The sequence below is a fragment of the Cervus canadensis genome, chromosome 31 (assembly GCF_019320065.1).
Source record: "Cervus canadensis isolate Bull #8, Minnesota chromosome 31, ASM1932006v1, whole genome shotgun sequence".
NCBI lineage: Eukaryota > Metazoa > Chordata > Mammalia > Artiodactyla > Cervidae > Cervus > Cervus canadensis.
In genome coordinates this window covers 28092068-28098117 of record NC_057416.1, presented here as the reverse complement: position 1 = coordinate 28098117, position 6050 = coordinate 28092068, and the positions used below count along the sequence as shown (strand labels likewise).

At 36.6% G+C, this 6050-nt stretch overlaps 1 pseudogene; it reads left to right on the top strand.

The window, feature by feature from the left end:
* The first annotated feature begins 5142 nt into the window (after positions 1 to 5142).
* LOC122432457 lies at positions 5143 to 5693 on the top strand (annotated as a pseudogene).
* The last annotated feature ends 357 nt before the right edge of the window (positions 5694 to 6050 follow it).

The window sequence follows — 6050 nt, the reverse complement described above, 5'->3', positions numbered from 1 at the left end:
TACCAGAGGAGAGAGGGCTACACAGACAAAAAGCAAATAGGGTCCCTCTCACGTATGCAGCCGAACACTAGGCAGCCCCCTCAGGTACCTATGCCATACATGTGAGGAAAACACTCAAAGTCAGGGAAAGAGCCAGAAGTGCTTTAGAGGAGAGCAGGCTTTGGTGCCAACACTGCTCCACAATCAGACTGAAAAGCATCATAGTTCATGGGGCATTGGCTAATACACTCAGAAGCGTTTTGCTTTAGTAATGAAATAGAAAGACGCTTACTCCTTGGAAGAAAAGTTATGACCAACTTAGACAGCATATTAAAAAGCAGAGACATTACTTTGCCAGGAAAGGTCCTTCTAGTCAAGGCTATGGTTTTTCCAGTAGTCATCTATGGATGTGAGAGTTGGACTATAAAGAAAGCTGAACGACGAAGAATTAATGCTTTTGGACCGTAGTGCTGGAGAAGACTCTTGAGATCCAAGAGTCTTGGACTGCAAGGAGATCCAACCAGTTCATCCTAAAGGAAATCAGTCCTGACTGTTCATTGGAAGGACTGATGTTGAAGCTGAAACTCCAATAATTTGGCCACCCAATGCGAAGAGCTGACTCACTTGAAAAGACCCTGATGCTGGGAAATATTGAAGGCAGGAGGAGAAGGGGACAACAGAGGGTGACATGGCTGGATGGCATCACCGACTTAATGGACATGGGTTTGGGTAGACTCTGAAGTTGGTGATGGACAGGGAGGCCTGGCGTGCCACAGTCCATGGGGTCACAAAGAATTGGACAGGAATGAATGACTGAACTAAACTGACTGACTAAACTGAATGGAATAAAATTTGAACGTGGAAATGCCTAGTAAGGGCTTCCCTGGTACCTCAGTGGTAAAAAATCTGCCAGTGGAGTTGGGTTCGATCTCTGGGTTGGGAAGATCCTCTGGAGTAGGAAGTGGTAAGCTACTCCCGTGTTCTTGCCTGGAAAATCCCATGGTCAGAGGAGCCTGGTGGGCTACAGCCCATGGGGTCACAGGACTTCGCAACTAAGCAACAACAGTGTCTAGTAAGATAGATGGGAAAGGAAAAATTATTTTTTTCCCAGTAGTTTAAGAACAAAGCTCAACCATCCTTTAAGGAATATAAACAGATCCAGCTCTCAACAAGAGGAAATTCATGAAATATGGCATCAATTAAAAACTGATACAGGTACAGAAACAGGAATATCCAAATTATTAAAAAGGAAAATCAATCATCAGAACTCACCCTGAACTCTTGCATAAGCTAGAAATAGCAGAAAGACATATTCAGACAATTATTACAACTGTACCCTGTATGCTCAAAAAATTAAGTAGAAACATGACAAAATTGATACTTTTAGAAAGACTAAAATTGAACTTGAGAGGTGAAAACTAAAATATGTGAGGTGAAAAATATACTGAACAGAATTAATGGTGTGGTCAGTACAAGATTACAACTTGGTAATTTTATCCCCATCTATTTAACTTTTCTAGTTATGGGTTTCTTTAAGTTCATGTCAAAGTCTAAGATGACTGCTTTGAATTTGGAGCCAAAAGAAGAATAAAAGGTAAAATGGCAAAACAACACTTGCAGACAAGTCAGCTTCCTTTAAGATTACCCACAAGTGTCACAAAACTTTTCTCCTTATATCTCATTGTCCAGAACTTAAAAAAAAAAAAAAGGTTATCCATGTTTGCACAGCAGGCGAGAAAATGTAATATTTTATTCCAAGTGAACAGCAAAATGTGTAGCTGACAATTAGAGAAATAAAAGTGAGCTTTACAGATTTAAGAAAAAATAGAATTAGTGCTTCAATAGAACTAATATTTCAGTTGAAATTCTTAGTGTTTTGGGGAGATATCTATTTGTAGTATAGATTAAAGTTGAAAGGTCAAATGTAATGAGAAATAAATAGATTGTTGCCTTTTTAGATTAGAGAGAAAAGCCTTAAATTACTTGATTCAGTGATTCATGAATAGTAGGCATTCAGTTAATATTTGATGAATGAATGAATAATTTCCTATAAAACATATTCTTACTAAGCATTAAGAATTTCATTAGTGTCAATCATGATAGGCTCATGTTTTTCTGCAAAACCTTTCACTTGGGATCCTCTACCGTGGTTGCAAAAGATCTGGAGACTACAAAGCACATTTCTGTTAATAAAGTTTTTCTATTTGAAATAATTCAAAGGAAACTCATATATTTGGTTTAATGAAAAATATCATATTTATGTTTGTCATTCTCTGCTTTTCATCTCCTCTTGAAAGCAAAATTCAGTATGAACAGTATTAATTCAGCCACAACATGGCATTTCCCTGATAAACTTGAACTGAGTCAGAGAACATAAAAGCCTCAAGGTACATTTTTATATAATAGGACACTCTGTTCCTTGGTTTGCAAATCTTCCTGACTTAGTGATGGTACCTCTCACAATTCCCCAGACCTTACAGACAAGTCTTAGGAATTCAGTTCTGAGAAGCAACAGTCTAGTGCATATATTTTTCTTTTGACAAATCCTTGCTCAGAGGATTTCTGAGCAAGTCTCAGAGGGATTTGTCGTAATACACTTGTTCCTCTTGGGTAGGTCAGTTGTGTAAGAAACTATTCCAAAGAATAACTGCAGGACATAGTTGAGAATACTCTAGCAGCAAAGACTTCAGTTTGATAGAATGCTATCAAATAAATGAGACTCACTTAAATGTAAAAATTAACAGAAATGTATTACAAAATCCACTTTATTGACCCATTGGCAATCCAAAGATCACTCAATAAGCATCTAAAATTATTATTTTTCATTAAGCTGGTTTTCCCTTTCAAAGAGCTTTCTAAGAAAATCAGTAACTTTTCTTATCTGTCCTTTCTACGTGCATCTCGGTATTTCAAAACAACAGGGATGTTTTGGAACATCACTAAATGTTTCAAGACATCCACCTATTTTAAGTGATATTCTTTTGCTCATTTTACATTCCTCACTTAGTGTAGTTTGTAGACAGAAGTCGGTATTTGGACCCAGAGAGTTGTGAGACCGTGCCAGTAACTAAGCTATTAGTTGTCAGCTTCAAACTCACTCTTTGTAATGCTGGGGCTCGGACTCCGCCATCTGCATTCAGTTTCTCCAGCTTCTTTCTTTTAGCCCCTGATCATCTGGGGCCCTGGAAAGAGACTCAAAAGCAGGAAGAGGGAAAACATACTTCTTCTCAATCACAACTTTCTTCTGTTTTTTTTTTTTTTTGGCTCCCAGTCTTAACACTGTCATTCCAGCAATGCTTCACTAAAACAGGAGCAATTTGTTTATAGCAGCAATTAACTACAGTTTGAAGGGTTTTCTGCTTTTAACTATACTTCTGTTAATAGAACCAGCCTCATGACCCTTCAAGTAATTTAGCACCTGCCAGCTGATGTCCTTCACAGAGGTCTGTCCCCTAGCCCCTAAGGTCTCTCTTTGAACTAATAGACAACAATCCCCACTGATAAGACCTACTACTTAACGTAAGTTCAGCTCTCAGGAGTTCTCCACCAAGTGTCTTAATTTTAATAATTCCAACCTTTTCCATTTTCCTCCAGTGACTAAGGCTTGTGGCTGTGTCCTGTAGCTGTTCATCATATAAAACCTTAGTGTTGCCTTTCAAATTTTCAGGTTTTCAATACTTGGTCAATAATTGCTTATCTTAAATTCTCTGTTAAAATAACCGATATGATTTCTTTCTTATGACTGCATTCTAGTTAACATGCTTTGTGATCACCAAACTTAGAATAATTGCCATATTTATGACTAAAGTGTTATCTAAGGCTAATTTTTTCAAAACATTGATTTGGCACCTAGTAGAGGTACATGTGTTGTGCTGGGCGCTGCAAAGAATTCAGAGAATCATTAGCTATAACTTCAGCTGCAAGTGTTTAGGCAATTTTAAATTATAGAACCTGGATATGTATGTAATAATTATAATACATTAAGTACTTTGTGAGTATTATGAAGAATGAGCTTTAGAAAAGCTCAGAGAAGGAAATTAATGTCTTTGGAAATCAGAATATATCTGAAGAATTTTAATAAGGTTAAATGATAGTAGATGAAACTTAAAAGATGTTTATAAGGGAAACTAAAAATGTGGTTGATAGACATGGGGAAAAATAACAGGAACTGGGGAGAATATCAGAAGAGTTCGCATAAATGCATCAATATTTGGTAGGAACAGAGACTGTAAAACATCGTAGTGGGAAATAAAATTCACAGGGAAGTTTAGCGTGAGATAGTAGATCTTCACTGACTGACTGAGGATTTGAGGGTTTCTCCTACAAGTAACACAGAACAATGACTGGAAGGGAGAAACAAAAATAAAGTATTTTAAATTCATCATACCATGGATGTAATAGCATAAAACTATTTGAAGGTAGATTGCAATGAGTTAAAGCTATACACTGTAACTGTTCAAGAAATCACTGAAAAAAGAAAAAAATAATAGAGCTAATAAACCTATGGCAGAAGTAAAAAATGGAAAAATCAAATTTGGGTCTAAAACAGATATAAAATTAAAAATGAAATAGCATATGAGATTAATAGAAAGCAATAATATGAAAAGTTTAAATCCAACTGTGCCAATAAACACATTTTAAAATAAATTGAATATGTCTACCAATTAAAAGACACAAATAATCTATTGGAAGTAAAAGCTCCAGTTATATGCTGTCAACCAGAACAAATTAATTACAAATTGCAGATAGAGTTAAAGGAAAAGTATAGATAAAAAGGAATGCTACACCATGCTTTTATTTATCAAAGAAAATTGGAGTGGCTATATATTTGAAAAGTAGATTTCAGAACAAAGAATTTTATAAGGAATAAAAAGAATCATTTCACAGTAATAAGGAATTGATTCATAAAGAGTATAATGATCTCAAATGTTTATGCAGCTAATAATATCATTTCAGTATATACAATGTAGAATCTGATAGAACATCAAGGAGAAATATATGAAAATTCTGCACTTTTGTCAATAATAAATAGAACACTATTGACCACTTTGACTTAATCAACATTTATAGGACTCTTCACCCCAAGACAGCAGCATATATATGTTCTTCAAGAATACATGAAACGTTTTTCGGAGTTATGGCGGCGGTGGATATCCGAGTCAGATGGTTGGAGTGGAATACATCCTTTTATATGCTCAAGAGCCCATTCTTTTTATCATTTGGAAGCAACGGCGGCGGTCCCCTACTCAAGTTATCCCAGTGACTGATGACTATGTTATTGCTGGGGTGATCTATCAGGACCAGACTTGGGGTCAGTTATAAACTCGAGTGCTTACCGCAGTGCGTGGCTTTCAGTAAGCTGTTGATGAAGCCATGTCATACTGTCGATATCGCCCTTCCAAAGGGTATTGGTGGCACTTCAAAGACCACGAAGAGCAAGGTAAAGTCGAACCTAAAGTCAAAAGGAAAGAAGAACCAAGCCCTATTTTCCAGAGACAGCGTGTGGACGCTTTACTCCCAGATCTTAGACAGAAATTTCCACCCAAATTTGTGCAGCGAAAGTCTGGAGAAATGCCTGTCCCCTGGATCAGACAAAGAAAGAGGCAGAACCTCTACCAGAGACTGTAAAATCTGAGGAGAAGGAGACCGCAAAGAACGTGCAACAAACAGTGGGCACTAAAGGCCCACCTGGAAAACGAATGAGGCTTCAGTGAGTGCTGGAGAAGAGAGAAGCTGGCAAGACCCCTCTTGTCCACGTTTTACCTCATTACTGTGACGGGCTCTTGAACTTTAAAATTCTTTGTCACAATCATTTGTATAGAATGTGCTTATTCTTTAAGAAAGGATGTAAGGATGCTCATGCTTTCAACCTAAATATTTTTAATGTATCTTTTGTAACCTTTTCCCTTCTGGACTTAAGCAGCTTCCTGTCTCACATGTTTACTGCTATATATGTTTAAAAACAAAATAAAGGTATTTGTATATTAAAAAAAAGAATACATGGAACATTTACCAAGATATATCATAAATTTGAAGATATAAAACATGTCCCTATTTAGTTAAAAGAGTTG